At 46.4% G+C, this 15125-nt stretch overlaps 1 long non-coding RNA gene across 1 annotated transcript; it reads left to right on the forward strand.

The window, feature by feature from the left end:
• The first annotated feature begins 293 nt into the window (after window positions 1-293).
• LOC133239463 (uncharacterized) lies at window positions 294-10634 on the forward strand. Its single transcript, XR_009733844.1, has 3 exons — window positions 294-542; window positions 4130-4270; window positions 10455-10634. It is a non-coding gene; the product is annotated as an uncharacterized LOC133239463 (long non-coding RNA).
• The last annotated feature ends 4491 nt before the right edge of the window (window positions 10635-15125 follow it).

Raw genomic sequence — 15125 nt, forward strand, 5'->3', positions numbered from 1 at the left:
GCTTTAAGAGCCCATGTTTATTAATGTTAGTACATAGCAAGTACACTTTCTGATGTATCTCTTCCAGTGAAGAGATTCTCTACTTCCAAAACATAAATCAGAAACATTTAAATTTCCATATAAAGATTGAAATGATGATCATCTATTAGCAAAGTTGTCTTGCAGGAACTGTTTCAGAGCACATTTGGTTAAGTTATTGACAGATGGGAAGCCTGTGTGGGCTGACACAAATGGTTGTCACACGCCATCTAGTGGCTCTATGAGAAAGTGTGCTCATTTCCAGGGAAAGATTTTTGGAGCCAGCTTGTCTGCTTCGGAATTTCAGCGCCTGCCAGGAAACCAATGTACGTTTGTCCATCTTTAAGGCTTTAAACTGAGAGGGACCACTGAGGACAGTATGCCAAATTATCTTCCAAAATCTCTGTCCTAAGGAACACCTAGGAAGTAACTATTCGGGGGAACTGTTTTCTTTCTGGATCCGGAGCAAAACTGGGAAGTCATCGGAGAAAGCTTTGCCTGCAACAGTTGTGGTATAAAACAAGGTAAGTAACGTGACGTTCCCTGCTATATTCTTCCCACAGAAACCATCACTGTGTGCAGAAATCCATAATCTGGCCACGACTTCTACAACTCGGAGGACCTGCTTAGCACTGTTGAATTTGCTCAGGGGAAGTTCTGTGGCAGGTGGCTCATTTTAGCCATTGTCTGGTGCTAATTCATAAGACGTCTTAATTCCTATACGTATGCGCGATCGTGACATTTTTGTAATTGATCAAAATATCCATTTTACAATTATCAAGAGCCTGATTTTTAACTTTCTAGTGGAAGGCTATTGTAGTACAAAGAATGAGTAGATCCAAAATTAATAGCAGAAAGTATCTCCAGGTTTCTTCTTGCGGTGGCAAGCAATTCAAAATAGAGTGAACACTCTGAGTTCTTCTTGCATTGTTTCAGCTTTAAATAACTTCAAGGCAATTTGAAATGGGATAATAAGTCAGCTAGGTGTAAATTTCACAAAAATCACTAAATAAGCAAAGTGTGGGTACAGTGGCATGGTGGGAAGGGCACTCAGTATTTGAGAGTAAATAACTAAGATGAAGACAAGTTGTTTAGGAATCTCACACATCAGACAGTTTTGCTTCTCTCTAGTTTTCTACACTAGTGTGTTTACAGTGCTTGAAAAATGCTGCTTTCAAAGTCATATTAACAACTTTTTAAGACCATCAAATGAGAAACAATTTAGTCTATTAGTTCCAAATAGAAAAGCCGGCAAGACCATTTTGTCTTAAGGTCCATTTTTATTGTAAATATATGCTGTAAGTGAAGAATGCTCAACCTAAAAGATACTTGCTTTTGCCTTTTGAGCTATAATCCTGATCCCTGAGTTGTGATAGAGCTTCAGATACATCTCAAACATCTATTTTTCACTTTCTATATCAAGGGGAACCATGGATCCATTTAAGGTATCTGTATCATTCATTGATAGAGAAGCCTATAAATAAGTAGCAACATGAAGAACCTGATTATTATCCAGGTGACGTCACCTATCAAAAAATCCTGAAATTTCTTTGATCACTTTAGTACAGTATTCTTCTATATCTGTTGTCCTGAGAGCGAAAAGTATTTTTTTTAATACTGGTATATGGAAAAGCAAATTAGATTTGTGGGCTTAGAACTCCATCGTTGCCTACATATTTAGATGTCCACAAATCTTTTAACTTTCCTTAATTTTGTATGTTCAAAGTGATTGCATTTTCCAGAATATTTGCCTATTAATTGACATTATCATTGGGAAAAAAAGCAGACTCATTTTTGGCTATGTATGCCACACACCCCCCCCCCTAGAAATCCCAACTGTGATGTCCTATGCTTGTACTATGAGAAGAAAAAAATAGACTTTGCAAAAATTTCAGTCTCTGGTCCTTGGCCTTTCAATGGATTTTCTGTTTTCTTTCAGGTCCTTTGCATCTATGCTATAGCTCAGCTAAGGGCCAGTGCAAATAATTTCCCTCACCTTCCAACGTTACACCTTTCAAGTATACCTGAAAATGCAAATCAATAATAATTTAAAAATTCTCTGTCCTTAGCAAAGTAGGAGCATGGGGTTCAAGCCATCTATGGTAGCCGTAATATTCCGGGCGATTCTTTAAAATCTCTGACTTTCTCCCCTGGCCACTTTATAGAGATGTTGCTGGGATAAGTGGAGACAATTGCAGGAAGGCTTGGGGCTCAGGAGGACATCAATGAGGTACATTGTTTTGCATGGTCTGGCTGGAGGGTGCAGGGCAGAGTAAAAGTAAGAGCTCCTCTTTTATTGTGGAGCACAGTTGGGCCGTTTGATCTCTTAGTCCTTGGGTAATTGGAGTCTACACAGCATGTGGAACCGGGGCCTGAGCAGCTCGTGCCCGTGTGCCCATAGCCCGCCGCAGACCCGCCTGCGGCACCGTTGCCCACCACACCCTGCCACCAGCCAGATCCAGCTTGGATTACGCCTGGACACAGGCGTAGTTTCCGAGCTGAGAAAACGACAATGTGCAGATTCTCAGTGGAAGCCGTGCTGTTTGTATCAGGTAGCTAGAAGTAAACAGAAACTACCCCGGATCTGGGCGGCCTACCTGCGTGTGGGCGCTTGCCCTCATCATAGTCCACGTTCCTCCCTCCAGTCATGATCCAACTTCTGATCCAAGCTCTCTGATCCAACTTCACCATCACAGGCTTGATTTGCACCCTGGATTTCCAGGCAATCTACCTGCTCCCCCGCCCCCAGCTGCCCATGCAGCTCCCTCCTCCAGCTCACAGGGCACCGTGGTTGGTTTACACACCACTCACTCAACGAAGAGTTACCAGACCCCTACCTGACGCCAAGCACTCAGCTACTTGGGAGCTCCGTGATGACCAACAGTGTTATGCGTCTGTCCTCAACAAGGAGGGTGACCCATCCTCCCGGTTTGCCCAGAACCAAGTGGGTTTGTTTCCGAGACCTAATGCTTTAGATTTTAAAACCGGTGCCATCCCAGGGAAACTGGGACGAGTTGGGCCCTCTCTCATGAGCCTCACATATGCTATCTTCTACAGCTCCTTGTCTGCTTAGAAAGACAGTTGTGCCCCTCTGCACAAAGGAGGGTCCTTCACACGTGTGTTGATGTCTTAGACCTGGAAGCTTGCATTTTTGCATTAGGCGAGACTACAGCCATTTTCCAAACCCACTGCTTCCTTTTCCAGATTAATCCAGGGGGTGGATCTAGGTGTTGAAGGGCTTGAAGTTCTGCAAACTGAGACTTTCTTTAAGAAAAAGAAGGGAATTCCCTAGTGGTCCAGTGGTTAAGACTCCGTACGTCCACTGCAGGGGACTTGGGTTCAATCCCTGGTTGTGGAACTAAGACCCTGCAAGCCAGCTGGCACCACCAAAAAAAAAAAAAAGATCAAAATGATAAATATGAAACATAGTGCTTTGGGGGAGGTGACATGCAAAAATGAAACCCTAAGACCTAAAGTTTAAGTTTCATTAGCTTCATGGACAACCCACCTTTATACATAGAATAGCAATTAGTGCTTAACATTTATTAACTCATGGAATCATCACAGTCAACCTATGAACCAGGTGGGTTATTATTCCCATTTTATAGATAATAAAGTTGAGGTCCAAAGAGGTTGGCTAATTTGGGTAACTGTGGTCATCCAGCAATATCCACTCACTGCTCAGCCTCCTTCTGCCAGAAATGGCAAATGACTCTGTCTCCCATTGAACGGAAACTTGCAAAGCAGAATCACTTGGCCAGCAATTCAACAAACTCAATTGGTTTAAAAATAAAATCCTGAAGGTAAGTAGTCAGTCAAATTTTGTGGACTCCTAGAGGTTCCGGGTGACAGGAAACCCAAGAGCAGCCTAAGCACATCTGTGGCTCTTAGTAAAAGGATGTCCTGTGTCAACATGGCATGTCTCTCTAGATGAGGATTAGAATTCTGGTGTGTGCTTTAGTATGTGTGATGGTTGTACCTGGAGATCTACTTTCACCAGCTAAGGAAAGGTACTGGATTCTCCTGTCTATTGGCAAGTCTGAGGAACTATTGTCTTGCCTTGGTCCTTAGCATGACTCTTTTCACATTCTTTATCCCCCTTCTTGCCCAGCCTCTACGAGACACACTGTGGGTATCCCGTGGTCCATAGTACTATACGGAAACCACTGAAGAGGGGAAGTGGACAGAGGATTAAGAGTGTGTACTTTGCCACAAAACTCCCTGGCTTGGAATCCTGGCTCTGGGACCTTGAGTGAGTCATTTTACTTCTCTGTGCCTTGGTTTCTCCATCTATAAAATGGGAATGATAACAGTATATATCTCCCTGGGTCATTGTGAAGAGTAAATGAGTAAACATATATACACAATGCTTAAAACAGGGCCAGGTGCATAGTAATACTACAACTGTTAACTTTTATTATCATCATCAAGTAATTACTATTACTGGCAATTGGGCACTTCCGTGCAGAAATTCCGACACAGAGAAAGGGCGGTATGCCAGGTACAAGATTGCAGGCTGAGCATTCAAACGGTCGTTTCCACTTAGAACCAGCAGTGAGCAGCGTTGAAAGTCTCCCTTCTCTTGATGGTCCCTTGGTTTGGGTCTGTCTGTGGGACACACGTTTAGCCTAGACGTAGCGCTTGAAATAGCACCTCTTAGGTGGCCCACCAGTTGCTAATTAAAGGGGTATTAACCCTAATGGGTTGGGAAGCAGGACTCGCGTTTACCTGCTGTGGGTTTCCACCAGCTGAGCAGACAGCTCCCCTCCACCCCCCAGACCATGCACCTTGGAGTGATGGGGGCCTCAGGAGAGGGAAGTTGGGGGCAGGGGCTAACATTCTGCAACTTCCGAATCTGCTTATTGTTCCCAACAAAAAATAATATAATAAAGCTAGAGACCTGCTTGCACCAATCAGTCACAGGTGCTGATAATAGTTCACCTAATTACTTCATTATTTTTTGCCACTTCACAGAGCAGTTTGTATTTACCATCCTGTATATGGTTCTATTACTACCACTTATTGTGACGATTCCAACAATTCCGGGGAGCCTCTGAGGGGCTGGACAAGTAGAATCTTGTTTTTCTTGATTTCCCCTGGGTGGGGCGGTAGGAGGTGGGGGCTGGTTGGGGGTGGGGTGGGGAGAGAGGAGGAGCCTGGAGGAAAAAGCATCCTGCCGCCATGGGCCCACAATTGCTCATCTGAGATGAGTGATAAATGATGGGTGATTTTTAAAATGCAGAATTTTAAAACAAAGCACACACATAATATCCTATGAGGTCCAAGGCCAGCCGTGGTGAAAAAGAGAAGAAGACAAGATTGAACTGCCCGGGCCTGCACCCCTGATGGAAAAGGGCTCAGACCCAGCCCTGCATCATTAGGTTGGAAGCAGAGCTGGAGGCGGTCCCTAATGAATACCAGGCCACAAATTAACGGAGTTGGTTTGGGAAAACATTGTGAATTTTAGTCACTCAAGCATCAGTAAATCTGCTAGAAGTCAGGAGTGGTTGTTTATAGCTTGTTAAGATGTTGATTGTTTACAAATTACATTTCCCTTTGAAAAAGTGGGCACCTCGCAGAGGCTTCTAGTCACTCATCGCATGCTGGGGTGCTTCCTGCCAGGGAGAAAGGCTGCCTTCTGTTCGCCGATCTAATTGGGGCAGCTCTCCACTTTGGGGCCCTTCCTCTCCCTGGCCCCTTCTCTCCCTTCCTCCTGCATTTCAAAATCACTGTTAAGCCCAGTTGCCCTGGAAGCACCATTTCAGACAAGCCCTGGGCTCTGCACAGCCTTCTCTGCTCGTTATTTGCAGATATCCAGAAGGATGGATGCTGAGCACTGCCTGTCTCCCCTCCTCGGGCCCTCCTGCCTTTCAGAGAGGCTTCAAGGGCCTGATTTACACACCGGGGCTCATTTGCAAGGGTGGGAGCCAAAAGCAAGCAAATAAGCAAACAAACAAAATAAATCGTGCCTGCTCCTGCTATTTTCACCGATTGCAAAGAAAGGGGGCCAAGTCAGGGCAGGTTGGAGGCCACCCATCCTGAGTCCCTCCTGTGACTGAGACTCAGAGGGGAGGTGGCAGCTCTGAAGCTGAACTGTGCCTGGATCCAGCCGGAGCAGAACCTGGGGCCGCGGACTTCTTATGGGCAAAACACCTCACAGGAGTGGCTTTCCTGCATCTTTGTTTCCCTGTTGAAACCTAGTCATCATGCATTCAACAGGTTTCTGCCATGGGGAGCACAGTCACAGCCTCCTCAATGGTTCCCAGGGGAGCTCCTCTATCAGGGAATTTAGGGGTTCCTGTGATGCCCTGTCCTTTGCAGCTGGAGCTTCTTCCTACACATTTTCCTTGTGTGGTTTTTGTGGCCTGTTCCCCTTTTCTGGCTCTTCCAGAATTAGAAACCCACCCGTGTGGTCCAAAAGCCAGCCAGCTAGACCCTGCAAAGGAGGTGGGGGGTGGGGGTGGGAGTGTTGTTGTTCAGTTACTTAGTTCTGACTCTGTTGTTCAGTTCTGACTCTGTGACCCAATGGACTGCAGCACGCCAGGCTTCCCTGTCCTTTCTTGTCTCCCGGAGTTTGCTCAAACTCATGTCCATTGAGTCGATGATGCCATCCAACCATGTCATCCTCTGTTGACCTCTTCTCCTCCTGCCATCAATTTTTCCCAGTATCAGGGTCTTTTCCAACGAGTCAACTCTTTGCATCAGGTGGTCAAAGTATTGGAGAATCAACATTCAGGAGCCCAGCAATCCCCTTTTGTAAATGAATTTGCTGAACCACAGAGGTCCACACTGACTCATGACCATAACAAGGACGCCAGTGGTGTGGGCCCATTGCCTCCGGGCCTCAGCACTCAGTCCACACAAGGGCCTGGGTCACAGTCATCGCCGCTCGCAAAGGAGCTTAGGTTAGGCGGGATGCTGAGGGCAATACCCGGGCAACAGATCCCTGTTAAAATCACCCTCAGTCCCAAGACGAGGGCCGATCCCACACAGAACTTCTGATGGATGATCTGCAACCAGCACTGCATTCAGAGGGCTTCCCTGGTGGCTAAGTGGTTAAAGAATCTTCCCACAATGCAGAAGCTGTGGGTTTAATCCCTGGGTTGGGAAGATACCCTGGAGAAGGAAATGGCAACCCACTCCAGTATTCTTGCCTGGAGAATTCCATGGACAGAGGAGCTTGGCGGGCTATAGTCCACGGGATTGCAAAAGAGTCAGACATGACTGAGCAACTAAACGACAATTGAGCTCTGAAGATCACTCCCCAGAAAAAGTGAGCTGTGGTAGGAGACGTCCCTCCTCACTATAAGCCCCACTAGCCCTGCTCCTTGCAGCCTGGCCTGGCCTTCCCCAGGGTCCCCTGCGGAAAGGTGTGCAGAGACGGGCAGTGATGGCTGCCGAAGCAACAGGTGAGAAATCCGCTCCTAAGGCTCTCTTGCTGCCTGAAGGGGAAAACGCAAGCTTGGCTGGAAAATCAGCGCACCTTTAAGTCGCATCGTAGATGCTCAGGGGAATAGGCAGAAGGCAAGCCGTATTAGTTTCCTGGGGCTGTTGTAACAAACTACCAGAAACCAGGGGGCTGCAGAAACTTCTCTCGCAGCTCTGGAAGCTGGAAGTCTGAAATCAAGGTGTCAGCAGAGCCTCTCAAGGCTCCAGGGAGGGCGCTCTGTGCCTCTTCCAGCAACTCTTAGACTTTCTGGGCTTGTAGATGTGTGGCTCTAGTCTTGGCCTCTCTCTCCTCTTGGTGTTATGGGCAGAACTGTGTTCCCCTCACCCCAATTCATGCACTGAAACCCTAACCTCAGTAGCTCAGAATGAGATTGTTTTCAGAGTTATAGCCTGCAAGAAGGAACTGGGTTAAAATGGGATCGTTAGGGTAGACCCTAATCCAATATGACTGATGTCCCTGTATGAAGAAGAGATTATGACACAGGTAACAGGTCAGTGGGGACTTTCCAGGTGGCTCAGTGGTAAAGAATCTGCTTGCCAATGCAGGAGACTCAGGTTTGATCCCTGGGTCAGAAAGATCCTCTGGAGAAAGAAATGGCAACCTACACCAGTATTCTTGCCTGGGAAACCCCATGGACAGGGGGGCCTGGCAGGCTACAGTCCACGGGCTTGCAAGAGTTGGACATGACTGAGCGACTGAACAACAGCAACCAGTCAATGGATGACCATGTGAGGACACAGCAAGAAGGCAGCCAGCCACAAGCCCGGAAGAGAGGCCTCAGGAGAAACCAGGTCTGCTGACTCCCTTGTCTTGGGCATCTAGCTTCCAGGATTGTGAGAAAACCAGTTTCTGTTATGAGATTTGGTATGGCAGCCCAAGCAAACTAATACACGTAGTGTCCTGTGTAGACACAGGACATAGACACACAGAGACACATGCGTGTCTCCCTGCTTCCTGTCTTCATGGGTCATGGTGGATTACGGGCCACCCTACTCCAGTATGACCTTCTTAACCACCTCTACAATGACTCTGTTCTGAATAGGGTCACACTTGGAGGTTCTGGGGAGGACATGAGTTTGGGGGAGGACAGCAGTCCACATGGTGCAGTGCGGTTTGCCTAAAAGAGTAATTATATCGGTTTTCATACTGACTTTTTCATGGGTCTCAGTTTTCTCTCCCTGCTGGAGGGCTGTCAAGGGACCATGGTAAGAGATGCCTGTGCTTCACTAGAGGCCGGGCGCTCCAGAATATGAAGCAAAGATGGGCTCCAAGTCTTCCAAGCGGCCCATCCATACATTCCACACTGGCATGGGACGGCCCCTTCAGGCTTCTCCAGCTCTATCCATCAGCAAGCTGACCAGCCATTTGTTGTTATCTACACTGGTGATCCGTCACTGATTCAAAGCTATTTGCCCAGAAAAAGAATTCAAGCTGGAGCAACTTGTTTGATCTCCTCTCACCAAGAAAATACCAGCTTTTCTCAAGGATGTGAGATGGAGTGGCAGGGAAGAACTTAAGTGTCTCTCGTTCCTATTTACTAGAAAGAATGAGAGTTTGCTGGTCTTCAGTCTTGACCACATAATCACCTAGAGAGCTTTGAAAAATATTGATTCCTGAGTCCCGCCAGTGGAATAGGTCTGGGATGGGTCCAGGCACTGGGATACTTAAAAGGTCCCTGGTAATTCTAACGTGCCACCTTGGCTTAGAAGCACTTACTTATAGTGTCTGGAGTCCCGAGTTATCAACTAAATGGAAAGAGGGTGACATGTAGGTGATGCACACCAACTCCCTCACAAAAGAGACAAGGTCACTGGCAGCCTGAGAACCTGGGGTTGCCCAAGTTCACCCAAGGAGAGAACCCAGGGAGCCGAGATGAAAACCCAAGGCTGGGGCACCTGTCAACCACTGGCTTCTCCCCAGATTTTCATTTCCTGGCTGCAAATTAACATATTTAATGATTTTAGTCCATCCTGCTGATCTGCCTTTTAATGAGGTCTGCAGGCTTTGATGGACCTGGTCTCTCCTCACCCAGGTACCTGATTTCATCTACACATGGAAATGTGCTGCAGCCTCCTTATTGTTCTGATGCCTAATCTAATTGGCTTCATGTAGAGAAAAGCCACGTCCCATAGCCACACACACCGAGCCCAGCCAGCCTTCAGCGTGGCTGTCGCTTGTCACCAGGAGACCCAGGTGGGAACATGGATCTGGCTCTCGGCAATCTCTCCCACTCCACGGACAGAGGTGAAAAGCCCACATTCTCCCATGACCTCCAGTGATGAGCTACAAGCAAAAGAAGGGCTCAGCTTGCTAACATTCACAGCCATGATAAGCTGCCTAATTTTTCTCACCCTGCCTTTCCAACTGTCCACTTCATCCTTACAGACTGAAAGGTTGCAATGTTCGCTCATAAACCTCCTAACCTGTTGCTTTTGTCCTTTGTGTTGGCTTAATATTGGAGAGCGGCAAAGTGGGAGGAATAATTAGATAGCTTGATGTTCACTTCCCTGGGGATGAGTCAAGGTCAGCTTTGTTGTTGTTTAGTCTCTAAGCCGTGTCTGACTCTTCTGTGACCCTGTTGACTGTAGCCCGCCAGGCTCCTCTGTCCATGAGATTTCCCAGGCAAGAATACTGGAGTGGGTTGCCATTTCCTACTCCAGGGGGTTCTTCCTGACCCAGGCATCGAACTTGTGTCGCCTGCATTGACAGGTGGATTCCTTACCACTGAGTCACAAAGCTTACCCCAACTTTGTTGAAATTTGGAAATAAAAGTGACCTTATGCCCCTTAAAAATATCAGCTCATGGAAGGTCTTCATAATAAAACAATTTCACAAAGTGTATTTTTTCTTGTATTTATTGTAACTTCTTTGTTTTTTTTTAACCCTCTCAGACTGTCTTATTATTGTTGTTCTTTTTAAACCAGGGTCTACTGTGCCCTTTCTCTCTCTCTCCCTCTCACTCTTCTCTCTCCCCTTTCCTCTCCAGGAAGCACACATCTATTCCTTGAAGAATCCTGACTCTTAAGGTGTGTTTTCCTATAAATGATTTGCATACAATTTATTACCGTGTCTTGAAGAATAAGAAAAAACTAAATTTTTGCCTTCCTGCTCAACGGAGTTTCATAGAAATCCTTGGTTGCAAATCACCCACTGAAAACAATAAATGCACAACCCAACTGTTTCCTCTGGGAGTGCAACACTCCTCTGCTGCCTAGAAGGCCTGGGGCGCCGAGGGTGCTGGGACCTGCCTGCTGGGATGGGAGAAGTTAATTAGATTACCTTATATTTAGTGTTAATTTTGTCCTGGGCTTGTCAGATAATAGACAACAAGCCTGAACTTGGCTGGGAGCCTCAGCCTGGGCAGAAGCAGAGTCTCCTGGGTTGCCCTATTGTCAGAATAATTGAGTTGACATCTTGGTGGCGATTAGTTACAAATGTGGTTCCAAAATTATTTCAACAGGTGTCAGTTTGGGGGCTGTGGACAGAAGCACATGGGGATGGCCGTGCTCGGTTTAGCCACTCCGGCACTGACGTGATGGAGTCTGTCCAACTGGAGGAAGGGAAGGAGGCTGGGCGATGTTGCTAAAGAACCATCACTTTTGCAAGAGAATTTGAGAGTAAAACAAGCTAAGACATCAGTTTGGCCCTCACTCTCACTGGGCCCAGCTTGGAGCAAGGACATCTTTAGGTGACATAACAGAGTCCTAAGGGTTTTTCGTATGTTAGGAATAAATGCTTTTGGTTACTGATTAAAATCTGCCTCACTAGCACCAACCTGAACCTTTCAGGAAGTGGGTTGTGACAAGTCCTAATTAGCGTGAAATTATAGTTCTGAGTAATGTTACAGCCACGATCCACATGGACCTATAATACTATGAATCCCGAGGTAAAGAAATTCGCCCAGGCTCTTGTGATTGTGTGGACTTGCACTCAAATATCATTTCCCGTCTCACTCCCAAACCCTGAAAAGCACTTTCCACTCCAGTGGAAAAACATCATCAAATGGAAGAGACTTGGCAAGGATTTCCCCTCCTTGTTTCAGAGAAGTCAGCACAAAGCACAATCTGTGAAAGTACTATTAGATGATCTCCTGGAGATCATCATCTACCCACACATCTCTGCCTAGGAGAGCAGATCCCTGATAAGGACACGGTACCAGGCTGTATCTCTTGGAGGTCCCCACCCCACCCCCCGATCTTGAGGAAAGTCTACTATTTAAAGCTATCACTGAACCAAGCAACACAGGCTTCTGGCCTCAGGAAAAAGGCAAGAGGTAGGCTTTCACCTTTAGAAATGCAACGTGAGCTCAGCACTTTCACATACTACCTGGGTAGTCTCCACACGTTAATTGACCATAAGTAACTTCCTAAAGAAGACTCTTGAGAGTCCCTTGGACTGCAAGGAGGTCCAACCACTCCATCCTAAAGGAGATCAGCCCTGGGTGTTCATTGGAAGGACTGATGCTAAAGCTGAAACTCCAATACTTTGGCCACCTCATGCGAAGAGTTGACTCATTGGAAAAGACCCTGATGCTGGGAGGGATTGGGGGCAGGAGGAGAAGGGGATGACAGAGGATGAGATGGCTGGATGGCATCACTGACTCGATGGACATGAGTTTGGGTGAACTCCAGGAGTTGGTGATGGACAGGGAGGCCTGGTGTGCTGCTACGCATGGGGTCGCAAAGAGTTGGACACGACTGAGCGACTGAACTGAGCTGAACTGAACTGAACAAAAATCCTTTCCCTCCCAAGCACCCAAAACTGGTGTCGGGTCTCTGCATAATCACAACTCAAAGCATGTTGTCCATTTCCTGATAAGCCTAGGGCAAAATTAACATAAAATATGGTGGCATTTAAGGCTCCTTGTCTCACAGATCAAAAAATAGGGCCATCATAGAATGCCCCTGAAAGAGAAAAATCTTGAATCATCCACCAGAGATCTACAAGGCAGCTGTACCCCAAAGAGCCTGTGAGTCTCAGAGTCAAGCTGCATTCTCTGTTTAGCCTCAGAGGAAAAGCCTTGAGCACACACCACTGGTCTGCCAGTTGAAGAGATGTGGAGCTGGTGTTTGGATTGAGTCCCTAAGCAAAGTGCCGGAAGCCCAGTTCACCTGACCATCGGCCATGTGGAGCCGCTGCCAGCCCTGGGTGTCTGCAGCAGCCCGATGCAGCCGCCATGGACCCAGAGCAGCAGGCAGTGGTGAGAGGAGGCGAGGGGGATGGGGGTGGGGAGAGTCACCCCCTGCTACGAATGTCTCAGCAGTCAAGTCTGCTGACGGGCAAGCAATGAGGGTGGGGCACCTGGCTTTGCTGTTCGCTTTACGTACCTGCCACAGGCACTTAGGAAGGGCAGCATCACATGTTGGGTGGAGGGTGGATAACCGGCAGAGAATGTATCTGTTCATCACAGCAAGACAGGGGGTGTCAGGACTTGGTCCCTAACATTTGGAAGAGCTGAACTTGGACCGAGGTCTTCAGAAACAAAATAGCATTGTATACAGAGACAGAAGGGTGACAGGTGGCCCCCTTAGGAAAGAATTCACAAAGCTTCATTTTTGATAATCACTTGGAGATGGAAATACAATGATCCCATGTATTCTATCAGGGACAGTTGTCACAGTCATGCTGTAAGAAGAATGAGCCTCCACCCTTTGGAAACTCAATGTGAACTTACCATTTTCACATACATGTGGTATCATTTCCACATGTTAATTGTCCAACAAGAAACTTGCTGAACAAAAATCCTTTTCCCTCCCAAGCTTCGAAGCTGGTGTCAGGTCTCCATGTAAGTGCAAATCAAAGCATGTTGTCTGTTACCCGATAAACCTAGCACAAAATCAACATAAAATATAATGCATCTATTTTACCCTTCCTATCTTATGGATCAAATTCACCTAATCTAAGATGGAAATAGGATCATCACAGAATGCCCCAGTAGAGAAAAATTTTGAAGTAGCAATCTGTTTTCTGGCTAATGAGCCAGAAATCTTTGGTGTTACTATCATCTCCTATGTAACATGCATTTTGTTTATGTATCTAACCTCACCATTATGCGATAAAAGTTACAGCTATATATATATGCTCTATACATAAAAAATTAAATATTAGAATTCTATTAAATATCCCCAAATCAGATTTTTTATAATTAAAATTTTCCCTGGCTTTTTATCATTTACAAAATATATTTGTTTGGATAACATTTTAATTCCTGTAACTTACTATTCCATGGTACATTTTCAAAGTACTATAATAAGACAAACCAGTGACTGAGTGAATGAGTAAGTGAACAGTTCATCTCTCCACCGTTGATTTTTCTCTCAGTGAGGATGGTCCCGATTTTGAAGGGCCTCTTATAGAGAGTTGCTTTTGCACCTCTTTCCACCTTGACTTTCTAGACTGATCCGTAGGCATTTTCCAAGAACAGATTCTGGCTTAGAGAAAGCACTATTGGAAAAGTATTTAATGATATTCTCTGCAGTTACTTGGCCAAATAAGACTGAATCTTTATAGTGCAAAGAGAAAACAAAATTATTTACTCATTCAGTATTTATTAGTTTGGAAATGGGGACACGGTACCTGGTGCACAATGAAAGGCTGGTGTTTGCTTTATCAAGGTGCCTGCCTCACGCTCCTTCAGAAGGCAGGCTGCAGAGGCTTACAGGGCCTAGTTCATGTTGACTCTCTGCAGCACAATTCCTCATGCTTCAGGGGGGCAATCAATTCTCATAATTGACATTGGTACAACATGGATCTTAAATGATTTATGAAAGAGCTTGCTGCCTCAGTGCAGGCATTTCTAAGAGTACCCTCACCCATCGCTGGTCCTGTGGAACACCAGAAGCAAAGGAGACCAGGAAGTGGGCAGTGATGGGAGCAGAAGTGTCACATCTGAGCTTTGAGCCTGGACAGCCCAGGCTCGGGGAGCGTGCATGCTAAGCCTGGGCCACACCAGCCTCGTGCACAATCCAGGGCTATAAGTCACACCCTGGACATGGAGTTTGAGGTAGCAAGCTCAGAGTGAGCCTGAAATGAGGGTCTCTGGCTTTGAGAGTCTGTGATCGTGTGGCTCTGCAGGTGTCCACATCAAAGGTGTGTCCATCTGACCAAATGTCAGCCCCACTGGGCATCATTCCACCGCTCCTTGGGATTTTGAATGTCTTCCGATTTTCCTTTCAGAAGGCCAAGATCCCAGTACAGATAGGCTTTGAGTTTTACATTTGTTCGTGAAATAAGACCTGACTCAGAGTTAAATGATGAATTATGAGGATTAATAATGGGGCAGAGAAAACAAGGAGGGTGATGAAGAGGGCAGCTGATAGGGAAGGACAGATGGACTAGTATTTGCTAAACACCTACTGAGCACCAGGGACTGGGCTAGACTCTTTATATATGTGTTGTTTCTAAATCCCCACAAAGACACTGAAAGATGGGTATAATCATCCATGTTTATAGATGTGAGAACTGAGGCTTCAAGAGGATGAATAATTGTCAGGCCAGTCACTGGAAGTAGCCACGCTGGTGTTTCCCCCTGGGTTACCTGACACATGGACTCTTCTTCAGTGACATCCTGAACATCCTGTCCAAAGACACACCTGACATCCTCACCTGTGATCCCAACGCTGGCCTTCCCAGGAGCTTAAAAGGTTGTTGACTGGTT

Source organism: Bos javanicus, chromosome 26 (assembly GCF_032452875.1).
Source record: "Bos javanicus breed banteng chromosome 26, ARS-OSU_banteng_1.0, whole genome shotgun sequence".
NCBI lineage: Eukaryota > Metazoa > Chordata > Mammalia > Artiodactyla > Bovidae > Bos > Bos javanicus.